The sequence below is a fragment of the Cygnus atratus genome, chromosome 11, assembly GCF_013377495.2.
Source record: "Cygnus atratus isolate AKBS03 ecotype Queensland, Australia chromosome 11, CAtr_DNAZoo_HiC_assembly, whole genome shotgun sequence".
NCBI lineage: Eukaryota > Metazoa > Chordata > Aves > Anseriformes > Anatidae > Cygnus > Cygnus atratus.
In genome coordinates this window covers 8,758,556-8,774,233 of record NC_066372.1, presented here as the reverse complement: position 1 = coordinate 8,774,233, position 15,678 = coordinate 8,758,556, and the positions used below count along the sequence as shown (strand labels likewise).

The 15,678-nt window shown below is 42.9% G+C and overlaps 1 protein-coding gene across 3 annotated transcripts in view; it reads right to left on the bottom strand.

The window, feature by feature from the left end:
* The window catches only part of HMG20A (high mobility group 20A), a 167,373-nt gene that overhangs the window by 110,281 nt on the left and 41,414 nt on the right, over positions 1 to 15,678 (bottom strand). The window contains exon 9 of one of the 3 annotated variants that reach the window (XR_007708744.1): positions 3 to 166. The exons of the other annotated variants lie outside the window; for them this stretch is intronic. The gene's annotated coding sequence lies outside the window, so the exon portion shown is untranslated. The remainder of the gene's footprint in view (positions 1 to 2; positions 167 to 15,678) is intronic. 3 annotated transcript variants of the gene reach the window in all.

Genomic DNA, 15,678 nt, shown 5'->3' with positions numbered 1-15,678 from the left:
ACCTGTTCTAAAGGCTGTGGGCTTGTCTGTACTGCAGCAGCATCTTCCCGTCCCTTAACAGAGACAGAGCACCAGTGTGATTCTCCAGGTCTGCCAGAGATCTGAAGATATTTCCGAAGGCCAAGAAGGAAGAAGCCGAAAAGGTCAGCTTCTGAACGGCAGGCATCTGAAAAAAACAAATGTTGTGAGTGATCAGCACTTCTAGACAGTGAAACAAATGAGTGCTTCCATTCCTGGGGGAAATGGGGAATGAGCAAACTCTACTCCTCTATTCCATAGTGTACAGGAAATTTGAGTGATTGATGGCAACAGAGTAAGGAAATGCACATTCAGCTTCTGCTTCCAATGTAAATGACTTGCACCTCACCCCTCTGCTTCCTGCTCCCTCACACACTCCCCACACCCGGCCTGTTATCTGCAGTGTGACAGCATGCATCAGGGAGGAAGAAAGGGAGAAGGACAATCCTTGCTAGACTGCTCCTCATCCCAGATTTAAACGAGCAAAGACAGCATGTAAAAACAAAAAGGGGGGTGGGGAGGGTGTCAAATAGATCTTCATCCTGGAGCTCTTTTTGTCCATAGACCCAGCATGGAGGACACAGGGATGGACCAACGAACCCTGCAGTGCTGTGCCCAGACCCCGCTGAAGGACAGCCACAGCGGGTGCCAGGGGCAGAAGGCAGCCCCTGCTCTTACAGAATTTCTCCTTGTATTACAAAGGTCAAAGTGGTAAGCAAGGAAGCTTTTTAAAACGCTGCACACTGTCTAAGGGATCTGTCTGGTTCACAGGGACACTTAGACGCAGAAACTGCCAAGGCAAGAGAACAAACCCAGAGAAGGCTGTGAACATCCGCTTGCAGGAGACATGCCCCTCTTCTTTCCCAGGCAGCTCAGTGAGAGGTGCTTATTTTTACAAAGCAGGCTCTGAGATCTTAAAGAAGCAATGTTGTCGCAGTGCCCTAAACCAACGAGTATGTGACCTACCCATTCCCACTATGTCCCTTGACCTTTTCCCATAATGTTCTCCAAAAGCATCACATGAAAAATAGCCCTGCTCAGCTCTCCAGACGCTTTGGAGACAGCATCAAAGCTCTGTGCTTATAAACAATTCCAGCTAGGCCCAAATGCCATTCCAGCATCAGGGATCCCAGGGTTTCTACGCCTGTCACAAGGAGCTGGAGGGAGAGGAGGCAGGGGAGAGGCAGCCCATGTTGCTAAGGGGAGTGGGAAGCGAGGGGCAGGCAGCTGGGTAAGAGCTGAGCTCCACAAAAACCCAGTGTGCTGAGATAAGGTTTATCCACACGGCTCAGAGGCTACACAGAATCTGGTTTTGCCTCCTCCTTTATTACAAAGGGCTTTCGAGCTCTCCGAGCATGGAAGTCATTTACTGCAGTGATCCTTCAGCCTAATCCTCCTGTTCTTTCCTTCCTTCTCTCACTCTGCACATCCACTGGCTAATGCTCCTGCACCCGTCTTGGAGCTCAATTTAGAGTCCAGGTGGAGATGGGGAACTCGGCTCAGGGGACAGTACTCAAGCCCCAGGCCTTGTTATTTGTTGACTCTTAAGGATTTGAAGTCAAAATAGCAGCTGGGCGACAAATACTACAAGAATCCCCGTCAGCTCCCTCTGGGGTCTCACAAAATCCCTGGCACGCTCCTGCCTTTTGCAAAAAAAGCCAAGAAATGTTAACTATTCCTAGCTTTCATGTTTTCCCACATCTCCAGACGCAGTTCCCTTGGCAATGGCTGCAGACCCTCTTTAGATACCTTCTAAGAAGCAAATGCTGCAGAATGTGTCCAACAACCAGAACTTTCCCTCAACCATCACTTGATTACTGTGACTTGAACCCGTTCTTAATTTTTCTCAGATTTGCCCCTTTTAGATCCTGGCTGTGTTCTACTCCTACCCCAGGCTACAGGCAAGGCCTCCAGTCAGATAATCCACATCAAAGGCTGTTTGAGGACTAATTACAGTTTGAGAAGCACCTCAAGCCACACATCACCTCCCCTCCAGCTCTACCACTTTAATCTGGGCTTGGGTACTCTGCAGTACAGCCCAGCAGCCAAGGAAAATCATTTTTGTCTTTACGTGGAATGGTGCCAGCTGCAGCCAGACAGGTTTGTGTTTGGCTCTTACGTGATAATAGGGACGTTGCACTCTTGCAGGGCAATAATTTCAGCCCCAACAAGGAAACTGGGTAATTACAGAGAAAAGCAGCAGGTGCTTCAATCATGCCTACTCTGTGTCAGCTCTTTAAAATGTCATTGAAAAGAAATGGTGGGATAATGAAGGCCTTAACTCCTTTTCAAGGCACCTGACTACCAGGCAGGACAGCCAAAGAGGAAGGAACAAGGCTGGAAGCACTACGTCATCCTTCCTGATTTCTGGGGACTGACCCTAGAGGCTGTGAGGTCTGGGACAGGATGACGTGATCACAGGATGGCATAAAATAGGAATATAGTCATCTCAATTCTTTTGTTGTAGATGCCTCCAATTTAAGAACAAACCTCAACTTTACCTTGGTTGATCTTGTTCATTTTATATTTTATTTGTGGCTCTTTTTCACCATTTTCCCTTTTCTATTGCATCAGAAAAGCATTAACTCACAACCTTGTTCCATTCCACTGACATAACTGCCTAAATATCCTTCCTGATGTTTTGACATATATCTCTTGGACAGACACTTAGAAATTTAAACCACAGAAGCTGGAGGATATTTTAAAAAATTAGAAAATATGTGGACAACTCTTCTGTTATTTTAACAATATGAAGACTCAACACTTCTGTAACTCTGCCAGCAAATGCAGGAAAATATGTGCTTACACTGCACAAACATAACACAGAGCACGCTGATTTTTAGAGATAGAATACACTTTTGCTGCGGGCTCTGAGCATAAATGCTATAACCCCCACCTTCACAAACGTTTACAACACAGGTTATTTTCAGTGCAAAGCAGCTGTTATTTCTGCAGACAACAAAAGCATGTGTGCTTTCGGAATATACATACACTGAGCATGCAAATAAAACATCCGTTCATTCTGTGCAACAAAGATCTTGGTCTATCCAATCAAGAACCGCGCCAGTTTCCAACTCAGAATAAATGTGGCATTAGCAGATGTACGATTGCTGTGAAAGTAAATAATACATCTGATGCACTCCAAAAACACCCTCAATTGTTCAGTCCAGAAAACAGAACAGTCAAACACCGTGACATTTATGCGTTGTATGCACACAACGTGTACGCTGGAGAAAGCACAGCACCGTAAATACAGTACTTACAAAAGAATTCTCCATACATTAACTGCATACTCAATGCACACGGGCAGACCCTTAAGCATATGTTCACCTGCAGAAATACACATAAGAACAAAAGCCCATTGCACATAAGCTCAAAGTGCACACTTCAGAAAACCAAACCACGCTGCACAAATCCACAGCTCGTGCACAAAAGGTTTATATGTGCTCTGCAGAGAATTCATGCGTCTTAAGTGTAGGTTTCATTTAATAACCCTTATGCACTGGTTTGCATTTTCCCTGTAGGGCACACCACAGTACATAGAACAGTGGGTTTGAGGTCCCAGCGGGCCCCACATAGGTTCAACACCTACAGTTCATAAACCACTAATAACATTTAATTCTCTCCCAGAGTGAGCACAAGCATTGCTGGGTTTAATTCCCCAGAGCCAGCTACAGACCTACAACTACCCAGGCTGCTGTGTCAGGACTGTCACACCACTGCACCAGCCAAGAGACCATTTGAAGGTTCATCATTTCTCCCCCCAGCGGGGGGACCTGGGCTCAGAGCTTACAGCAGGGCTAAGTTACCAAGATGCCCATGTGAAGGCTGCAATCACTGCCCTCCAGCCTTACTGCTGTGACTACAGTGAAGGACACTGGTCACAAGTTCACCGTAGCTCCAGTCACAGTGTAAGCAATGAAGCAATTGGAGGGAATGAAGGGGGATAATATCTTGGATAACACTCAGCTGATGCAACAGGAACAAACGCACCTAATCAGATGTGGGCAATGCCACCAGCCAGATGGGCACGACTCTATCATCAGTCAGAAGGATGAGGCAGAACACATGGCATCCCTGGGCCCCAAAAGGTGAAGAGACAGTCTTCCACTTCAGAAAGATTTGCAAATAATTTTGCCAGGAAGCACCTTATTCATGTGTCATCTCTGTTCCACAGCTTCCATCCAATACAGGCTGCATGTGAAATCCCAGTGATGCACTAGGGGCCAGATTCCTGGCCTGGACTCAGCTTCAGTTGCTTCAATTCCCTGACTCAGAGAAATCCTGTGGCAGGTGATTCATTTACCTGTCGCATGCCATTTAAAGAGCCTGGCCTAAACTCATCATAAAGGCTTAGAAACATGCAAGCATATCCAGAGCATGTTTACTCCTGCCTCCAGAAACATCTACTGCTTTGCTGAGATGACTAGACTTGCTTACATACACAAAATGCCACCCACCCCTCTCCCTTGGTCCTTTGTCAGGGAAATGACATGCCTTAGCTCTGCTCTCCCAAAGATCACAGTCTCTTTAAGACCAGCTCTGTAAGCTATATAAATGCCATAAATTTGCAGTGTACTTCATATGGAAAAGGATCTCTTCCTGCTGCCACAACCTCGCCTAACAGTAAAGCAACAGGAGAGACAACACTCAGGTTCTGCTTCATCCTCTTGCAAGCATCTCTGACCAAGCCAAGGTTATGGAAATCCAGAAAAATGGGGGGTATTTTCTTTCCTCAGGTGCCCCAGCTAGGAAAAAGAAAAAAAAAAAAAGAAAAAAATCAGGGGAGACTAATGTATACAAATAAGAGATTCTTTGCTTTCCTCCTTGTAATTTCCCCACCCCAGACAGCTGTAATGTGGAAAGTATTGAAATTTAAATCACACCTCTGCCTAACTTCAGCTGACAGACTGCTGATGCAATAATCTCAGCCTGGCTATCTTCTCTCGGGGAGAACGACAAACCAGCTAAAGGAAAGTGATAAATTTTCAATTTTATTTTAAAATATACCAGATGGGAGATTTTATTGGAGTCATAAATATGTCAAAAGCAATGTTAGTGTATGATTGGAGATTGCCCCCACCAAGGGAGTAGCTCTCCCTGTTTAGAAATACCATCAGATTCTTAATAAGAGGCTCCAGTTAGACTGCAGCAAAATAGTCTGTATATTAAACCAATTGAATTTCTATTTGCCAGAGCTCTCTTTCTCTTCTCCTTGCTCCCTCCCCAGGTCCAAAATGCAGGAGAAATGAGGGTACTGAGGTCAGATCTATATGTCACCAGTTTGGGTTTTTTCTTTCTTGTTGGAAGATGGCTCAAAAGCATTTGATTTCCTACCAGTATTTGAAAACAGAATTTTACTTCAGTCAACAAAGCTTCAGTGAGGGTTTGATTTCCTAGAATCCCAACCAGAAGATGCCAACTAAGTTCAGCCTCAGATTTAAACTAAATCAAATTCAAGCCCTTAATCCAAGTCATGGGTCATCCTCGAACTCTGGAAATAGCACTTGGCCTCAGTCCCAAAATTTCATGCTTGCTAAAAGCAGACCCAAATCCCACCAGCCATTTCCAGAAATAATATTTGCCTTTTGTAGCCTTTGCACCTCTCCTCCTCCTAACACTGGTGCCACCACAGATCACAGTAGTCTGACAGGAAGAAGCCTAATATTTATGAGTTTGTATCATTTCAAAGGTTTTATAGACTTGCTCTACCAGCTATGTCTTTGAGCATGTTTATAGCCTCCCAGTTTACTCCGGAAATCCTCATTCTAACACCAATAAATTTATATCAAATCATTGATTCCCCTCAGCACAGAATTCGACTCATTGAACCTTTAACACTGAAAACTACCAATAACCTGTAACTTTATAGTTTTTCACATAAACGCTTTGCATATTTAGTCATATAGCTACAAAACTGTACAAAAGAATTACACAATTAATAAGAGGTCTAATACATAACATATTACAAGATGATATTTTGCAATTGCAACCTAACACAGTCTTAGCACAGCAGAGGGAAACAAAACTAAGAGCCAGAAGCAAAAGGTAACTTTGCATATGTTAGTGGTTTATGAACTTTTTAGACATTACTTGTCCATCAGTCAGAGGAGTACTAGATGCTGTTCCAGCAGTCTCTCTAACAGATGAGTCATTTTCTATAACAGGCTTTTTAATTTTTTTTTTATTTTTTTATTTTTTACTTGAACATAAAATACCATCAGATATATTTATCAGAAAACATCATCCTCCTACCCATACCCTCCAGTCCTGGACATAGCATTCATTGGTCATGAAGCAGCAGATGCATCAAGACAAATCGAAGCTTTTAACAGCTTTTTAATCTGAAGGTGCAGATTAAAATAGAAGAATCATACCCATCAGTTTTGGGCTTAAAATATTTTGACTTTATGTACTACACAGTGAGGCTGGCATTCCTCTGGCTTCCGCAGTGTTTTCAATGGGGACTCATACGACTCATCATTGACTGGCTCAAGGTCAAGGGAATCTGGCGAAGTACAAAAAGCTGGGAAAGAATTCACCTTGCAATAAAACGCATTTGATAAAAAAGAAACCGATGCTGCAGATATGAAAGGATAGCCTGGCTCTAATCTTCCACCCTCAGGAGGACTCACTGAAAAAGCAGAAGCAGCCAGTTCCAAGCACACTTCAAAGCACTGCTTCCTAAATGCTGTCCAACAAGCCTCAGAACTGGTAACACTCAAAGAATAAGGACAAAGGTGGACTCAGGATCACTGCTGTCTTCATGGGTTAAAGGATCTGCTAGGCCATTTCCACTATGGAACCCACAGAACTATTTTGAGCACCTTATTTTATGTTATTTTATTTTATTTTTTTGCTTCTGTTCTTTTTTGCGGAAACAGTGAGTTTAAGTGGGAAATTTCTTGCCTTTACCAGAAACCCTTTTACCATATGTATTTTTACTCCATGCAATACTTAAAACCACATATCAAGAAGGGCTACAATACTGACAATGCCTGACACTTGTCTTACATTCAATGTCTGAGAGCTGTGCAGACTGTCCAGTAGCTAGCTGGAAGAAGACCATGGACGATAACCAACCTACTGCTGCTTCCCTATACTGTGCACCTCAAGCTATAAGACCTCATTTGAACGAGGAGACCACAAAAATCCAGGTGTGAGTATCACTGCTAAACTAAAACAGGAAGGTGACAACAGAGAACCTCTGGAAGGGATCAGACAGAATTTATGGTAGATTTGCTGGGAGGAGAGTAAATCAAGTGGCTGAGGGATGGCAGCAGGAGACTGATCAGAAACTGGCACCAACGAGGCTGGTGCTACTTTGAGATCTGATGCTGCCTTCTGCTGGCACAAAAACATCTCCTTAGCTGAAGGGATGGCTTGTCTAATTAAATAAATAAAATAAAAGTAGAATAACAACAACAAAAAATAAGATTATGGCTGGCTCAGACCTGGTATATAAATTACAACTGCCATCCAACAAAGCTCCGGAGAGCCAAGAGATGCCCCAGTAAGACAGAATCACTCTTGCATTAGACTAAGAAAATCATAGAATCATATAGAATCAATAAGGTTGATTAAGACCTCTGAGATCATTTGGTCCAACCGTCTCCCTACCACCAATATTACCCACTAAACCATGTCCCTAAGCACCACATCCAACCTTAACCCGCCCCCCCCCCAGGGATGGTGACTCCATCACCTCCCTGGGCAACTTGTTCCCTGTCTTGAGATTAATGGATATATTAAGACCAGAAGGAGACAAGCCAGACTATAGAGCAACTGTCCCCAGTTTCTGGTGCTATAGAGCCCACTCCCATCCCACAGACAAAGGGAAGCTGACAGAGCTACAAGTTGTCAGAGTAAGTCAACAGAGCCCCAGGATTAAAAAACAAACAAACAAACAACAACAAAAAAAACACACAGCAGCAGTCAGGTGCTCTATGCTGGTAGCACCATGGTGGTTTCCTTTCTGGGCATATGGAGTCAGCTAATCCCTTACTAGCAGAGCTTTTCAACCTCAGTGACGTTACATGAAGTAATTCATATAATGGGCTGTTGTACATCAGTACAATAAAGCTGTAATCTTTCCAGGACAGAGATTGCAGCTTTGTAAATGTCTGTGCAATACCTAGCACAATGGAGCTCCAGTTCTAATAGCAGCCTTTAAACATTACTGCACTACAACAGTAACAATGGGTGGTGATAACTTAGATAATGAAAATAATGTATGCATCAGGAATATCTGTGGCATAATTACACAGCTTATTCAAAGCACCTAATCAAATTGTTCAGCAACTCAACATCAACACAGACATAAGGACAGATACTCCTAGACTAAGGAGAAAATTATGATTAGCATAGGTATAATTGCCTTGGAAATTCCCAACGTTTTCAGTCAGGCCAAAGACCAGGTAGTAATATGTTCAGGCATGAACATATTTTTCCTTACATAAGATAAGCCCCAAACACTTGATTAAGAACAGAGTGAAAACACGGGCATTGTGAGTACTGCATCCTTTGATCCCAGGAGAAATTGACCTCAGGCAGCTTGGTAAGATTCAGACTTACTCGGAGATGTCTTTAGGGCATTCTCCAGTTAATAGGCTACACTACTTAATTATTTGAACAAATCTTACTATTTAAAAAATCACTTAACAAAGAAGTGAACTCATTTACATATTGACTACTTAAACTACCTGGCAAACATTTAACACCCAGGCAATTAAGAGTGCTACTTCTCCAAGGTCCTCGGTATCTTAGTCTCAATCCCTCCAGCACTGTGTAAGCCTGCCATCCCTCTGGAATGCCGTCCCATTGCAGCATTGCTGCACACACTAACTGCAATGGCTGCAGAAGGCTGTGCTCCTGTTTGGTAGGTGTAAGGCATCAGCCCCAGAGAAGACCATGCTATAATATCAGGAACACATAATGCTGCCATCCACATTACAACAGCAGCATCCCATTCGGGACAGGATGACCTCCTTTGCAGCACAGCACTGAACACCCCTGGTGCTGTCAGATGTTATGCACGCCCGTTTACACTCTTGCTATGTGTACGTGTCTTCAGGAAAGTCCAAGCTTCAATTCAGGTGCAGAACTGGAGGCCTGGAAACAGACATCTGTCCCGTTTCAGGAATCAGCAGCACCAGCAAAACCCACAGGGACAGAGAAACAGCAAAAAGTGGTCTGCAGCCAGCTCTGTTCCTATAATACTGCTGGGACCCCTCCCTTTTTATTTCTTAGGTCCTCACTTCCTTTCCTAGGACCAACCCAGGACCAGGACACATGAGCAGACACAGGCTCCCCTCTGATGTAGCAACTACCTTATAAATTATACAGCAAATTAAAAATTATCACAGTGATAACACCATCATCTGCAGTGTTTATGGGTTAATAAATTGTGTCCCTGAATGAACGTGCTGACTTATTAACTAAGCTGCAAGTGAGAGCCATTCATCTCTTCTGCAATACCATGAAATCCAGTGTCCCTCCTCTGCCATAGAATTCATTTTCATTTTCCTGCTTCAGAGAGGGGAGCTGAAGAGGAGGAGGAGAGAAGGAAGGAATTATTTCCTCTTGCTCGCTTCCTGCATTAGTGAAGCCCGGGAGGTTATTTAAATGGTAACTTCAAAGGAGGTATATGATCGCTCTGTTTACTGCTGTAGGAGTCTCATTTTACACTCAGATTTAAAAGCTTCTCTGACAGGCAAACAGCATCACTTACAGGTTTTGGGGCTTCATGGATACAGCCAGCCTAGGTGCAAGGGACCAGAGAGAAACAGGGAAAGGGTATTTTTGGTTTTTGTTTGTTTTAAACAACCAGGGGATGTTGGAAAGGAAGGATTTTCAGAGGTATAACTCATCATGCTGTGTAGGGAGTGACAGGGTACAATTCCCTTGAACAGAGAGCCCAAATGCTCCAAACTGGGACTAACAGGCTCTTTAGTATTTAGGACAGTAAGGGTAAGGAATTATGGAGGGCTGTTCTAGAGCAGTTATAGAGGGGAAAAAAAAAAAAACAAAAAACCACAGATTCCTGTATACTCCTGTATTACTGAGACTCCTGTATACTTAACTAGCACATTTTTCAATTAAGTCTTGAGGGTACTAGGTGTTAGCTGCAATTCATCCATTCCACTTCCCTCTCCTGCTGAGGATGGCTGTGGGTCAGGTAATGAGTTCAATTGGTCAGGCTTCTTAAACAGATTTACTCATACAGAAGAAATTTTCTTTACAAAATGCTCTTGGCACCTGCAATGGAAGCTGCATTTGCAATGTCTCTTTGTTCTCCTAAGCAGCGATTTCCCAGTCTGACATTACAAGGCAGATTTGGATGGGAGATGTTTAGAGACAAGAGAATTCGCCCATCCCCACCCCCAATTAAATGCAGGGCGTAAAATGAACAGTCCAGTCCATGTCACATCATGGCAGTTCAGCTCCTTAATTTCAGCCTAGACCCCTTCCCACTGTCTTCATGGTTGCACCCAACTTTGGTCACTACCATACATGTGAAATTTTGGTAGTTAGATTTAATAAAATAATGTTTGTAGTGGATTGAGGTTCTTTTCATAGAATCAAAGGTTGGAAAAGACCTCCAAGATCATCTAGTCCAACTGTACACCTACCACCAATATTGCCCACTAAGCCATGTCCCTAAGTACCACATCTACCCTTTCATTAAACACCTCCAGCGACAGTAACTTCACCACTTCCCTGGGCAACCTGTTCCAATGTCTAACCACTCTGAGAAGAAATTTCTCATAATATCCAACCTCTTTTATTTGTTCTTCCCTCCCCAAAACAGAGTTGTACCAGGAAAAGCTCCTCTCCTCCCCGCTGCTTGAGAAACTAGACACATGGATGAAATTGGAAGATCAAAGAAACATTCTCCCTAGAGAACCTGAGGGTAGGATTTGTAAATGCAAGTGCTTCTACAATCGGGCATATGGACTTGCCCTGAAAACTTAAGCTGGTCAAAACCGAGAATTGTGAATTTTCAAGTAAATCTATGCACTTTTCCCCATGGGCACGACTAAAATGGAATCTTCTGACAGAAAGCCATTTTGACAAATTTTCAGACACATTCTCCCTAATACTGCCTACGGCAGGAAGCAGCAAAATTACACGGTGGAAATATCACCTTGTGGGAGAAATAAGCTCCAGGTAGTGCCAGCGCTTATATATGGTTGAATATAACTGCTCCAAGCATATTTCAACTTCTGTCTCCATCAGGCTGGCAAATTATTGCATACATATTCATCTGATACAAAGCAAGTGAGATCTTTGAAGGATTTTTTTCTCTCTTCTGAAAAAAAAAAGTTGCTTTAATTAGAATCTACTGGCTAAAAGTCTTTTTTGGAGCCATTGCATCAATTCAGTTCCACTAGCCACCACATTAATCCATATTAGGAAATAACTTAATTCATAACTGGAAACAAAAATGAGAAAAGAATAACAAAATCTTCTGTCTAGAAGCAATCAAGCATCCAAGGGTTTTAGGGAGAGGGAGGCTGTGAAGAATGCATACCCTTATTTATGTCCTCTATTCTTTTAAGAATCATTTCAGTGTATGCACAGGACCAACTGCAATAGCTATTGTTCTCAGAAGAGGTCATGAAGCATGGTGACAGCCATGGTTGAAATAGAGAAGGCGAGTATCTTTGCTAGTTTTATTGATAGCTCTCCATTCTAATAGATGGTCCTCCCTGCAGTTCCAGACCATCCACTCCAGATGTCTGACAAGCATGCATCAGATGCATTTGCTTTCTCCCAAGCTTATCAAGAACTTGCTGTACAGAGAACAGCTGCCCTAAAAATCTCAGGCTCTCAAGGTCAAATTGCATTATCAGTTCCACCTGCACGTCCACCACTGTAAGCACATTCAAGGGTGAACATAAGAGCAAAATTCTGCTGGAGTCCTAGATTATTAGAGCTTGCCTGTGACAACGGCTGGACCTTCAAAGTGTTCTGAAAGAAATTAACTAAAGAGTATGGACAAGTAAAACAACAAGGTACTACTTTCACAAAAATATTTCCAGAGTTTATTCAGACAGACGGGAGGGCTGTCCTCTGTGTACGGCTCTGTTCTGAAAGCTCAGAGATGAAAAACAAAATGTAAATTCAACAAGTGAATATTCATAAGATAAAAACTTCACAAGGTTATTTTATATTTAGAAGCCTTTGCTTGAGAACATGCCTCCCAAAACCAGACATTTAAACTAATGAACCATCCAGACTGACACTAGCTCTGAACCGCCTCATCACAGAAGCTCAGCAAACAATGTCTCTTGGGAGATCTGGAGCTGATGGCAATCTTTCCTTCATGGGCAGCAACTGAACCATCTCTCTATCTACCAGTGACCTAAATCTGATCTGTTTTATACTCTTCTCTCCTCTTCTTCCAGCTTCATACCAAGTTAATAAAACAAGTTCTCACCTGTGAACTCCCCCTTGTGCAGAAGACAAAAGGTGGGAAAAGGTCATTTAGACTGACTGGTTTTCTTTTGCACACAGCTCCATCATCCCAGGATGATGACCAGCTACTAATTGCAACACGAGTTTCCTAGCAGAACCACTCCTTCCCAAGCTGAAACAGCACTAAGTAACCATGTTCCCTCAGTTAAATCCTGTTTAGAACAAATGATGTGCTGCTTCATCTACAAAAAAAGTGGAAATGCACTTTACACTTAGCCAAGTGAGGAGCAGCAAGACTGAAATTCAGCAGAAATTATGTAGCCCAATGGACAGAAGATACAGATTGTGGAAACTGGATTTACGATCCTGAAAACTTCTCTGCATGGTATTTACTATGCAGCCTCTGGAGAGGATGAGACAAGACAGTGCTCAACAATATGCTAAAAATCACTTTCTAAACTGATAAATCATGTAAGAGACTGTGTGGCCATAAGTGTTTATATTTTATCATTTCTTTTCAACAGTGCATTCACACCAAAGTCAAGTATTTAGGCATAAATATGTCCGGACACTACTTTTATGCCTCAAAATGATTTAACTTTCACTTGGATTATATTTATATTTTCTGGCTAACTGAACAAGCCCAGTCAAAAGATTATTCCTGGCTTCTGCAACTCAGTTGTCTTTAATTTTTATTCACTATACCTTCCTGATACGTTTTGACTACTATAACATACGAACAGAAAAGGACCATTTTCAGAAGACTACACAAGACCTCTGCCACCACTTCCTCACATGGATGCCATTACTAATGAAAACGAGACAACTAAAGTATTGAACAATATTAGGCAGAACAGTTCAAACAGGAAAAAAAAAAAGATATCACAAACCTATCTTCATAAACAATAAAAAGGCTAAAAAGTAAATACTATTATTAAACCCCAATATCCAAAACAACCACTAGATGTAGATGATTAAACAGAATAATGCCTATAGACGCTTATTTGGAACACAGCAATTTTTCCTAGACAATGCTGGTACATTGGACAAGAGGCAGCCACGTTAACTGGCGGCTCTATGTAAATGAAATGAGCAAACATTAACCATTTGGATGGATGAAGAAATGAAAAAGCAAAAAGCACGTGACCTAATCAACTAAGGAATTTTGTCTGCCCTGCATTAGTTTTATATCAAACTCATCAAAGAAATATCAAAAAGAAATGAATCGGCGCCATCTCTCTATATACTAGGATGAAAGTACTCACAAAGGAAGCACAACGGGTTAGGGGATTACAGTTGTTGGGATTTGGAAAAAGAGAAAGCAAAGAGTCCTGTTGTGTGTGGGGTTGCACAAAGGCTCCCAAAGGAAGTTCAGTGTACCCAAAAGCTTCCCTTAGGCGCACTTTTTGATGGGAGAGAGTGGCACTGTACGTGTTTTTTAGGGTCAGGTTTAGAGTTCCAGTTCGGGTTACGTTTAGGGTTGTTTGGAAAGAGAGAAGGCACAGAGTCCTGTTGTGTGTGGGTTGCATAAAGGCTCCCCAAAAGAGTTCAGGTGTACCAAAAATCTTCCGTTGGGAGCATTTTTTGATGGGAGAAAGTGGCAACATACATGGTTTTTAGGGCCCAATTTAGCGTTAGGTTTAGGATTATGTTTAGAGTTGTTTGGAAAGAGAGAAAGCGCAGAATCCTGTTATGTGTGGGATTGCGTAAAGGCTCCCAAAGAGAGTTCAGGTGTATCCAAAGGCATCCGTTGGGAGCACGTTTTTATGGGAGAAACTGGCACTGTACATGATTTTGAGGGTCCTCATTAGGGTTAGGCTTAGTGTTACATTTAGGGTTGTTTGGAAGGAGAGAAAGCGCAGAGTGCTGTTGTGTGTGGTGTTGCGCAAAGGCTCCCAAAGGGAGTACAGGTGTACCCAAAGGCTTCTGTGGGAGCACTTTTTGATGGGAGAAAGTGGCGCCATATGTGTTTTTTAGGGTCCAAATAAGGGTTTGGTTTAGTGTTACATTTAGAGTTGTTTGGAAAGAGAGAAGGCACAGAGTCCTGTTGTCTGTGGGGTTGCGTAAAGGCTCCCAAACGGAGTGCAGGTGTACCCAAAGGCTTCTGTGGGAGCACTTTTTGATGGGAGAAAGTGGTCCATACGTGTTTTTTAGGGTCCAATTTAGGGTTAGGTTTAGGATTACATTTATAGAGTTGTTTGGAAAGAGAGAGAGCGCAGAGTCCTGTTGTCTGTGGGGTTGCGTAAAGGCTCCCAAAGGGAGTGCAGGTATACCTGAAGGCTTCCATTGGGAGCACTTTCTGATGCGACAATTTGGCAACTTGGGTGTTTTCTTGGGGTCATAATTAGATTATTTAATTAAGATTGTTGGTGTTTGGAGAGAGAGAAAGCGCAGTGTCCCAGCAAGCAGAAACCCCTGAGACTCTCTTTCGCTTATCTATGTATCGCTTCGTCTGTCTCCGGCCACGCCCCTCACAGGACTACAGAACTACGGCATCAGACTCCACACTCGCTTTGCACTGGAAGTGCGTCTCATTCACGCTCCACTCAAGAGTTTCCCTGAACCCACCCTGAGGCAATATACGGTAAAGTTTGCCTTTCCTCGGTCCATGCAGAGAATTCCCGGTCCGAGTTATGAGCAATTATCCCTGTGCCTGTGGTGTGGCTGTAGTGGCCTCCCTTCTCTCCAGTGCTTTGCAGAGTCTGTCTTCAGATTAACAGTCTCGGTCCTTTGTCAGCCATACCGAGACAACATACTACCCCCGACGAGACCACTGACATCTGCGGGGTGCACCTTCCTGTCCATAGTGGCAAGAACTCTCCAGTAGTCAACAAGATCCCGGACAAGTCCCCAGATTGTGAGAAAAAGTCTCGATAATTTTCTTCAGACAGGATCTTCTGTGAAGCTATTTTATTCGCAGTTCCAACGGCAGGCATCCTGCAAGCAGGAGCGCACAGTGAAAGTTTATTGTAACCTTATATGCCCTATTACCCAACACCCAATTTCTTCTGTTTCCTCATTGGCTGAGTACTACAGGTTCACGATCCACTCGACACCCTTGTATACCGTATATACACAATTTTATTTGACCAACCGTAAATTTCTCCTTTTTCTTTTTTATTTCCTTCTACTATGTAATTTTTGTTTTTACTGATTTCAGACTGCTCGTCCTGTTTTTCTTATCTATCCTCCCTATTCTGGGACAATGGGACCTTCTCATTGTCTTTCTAACATACTCCT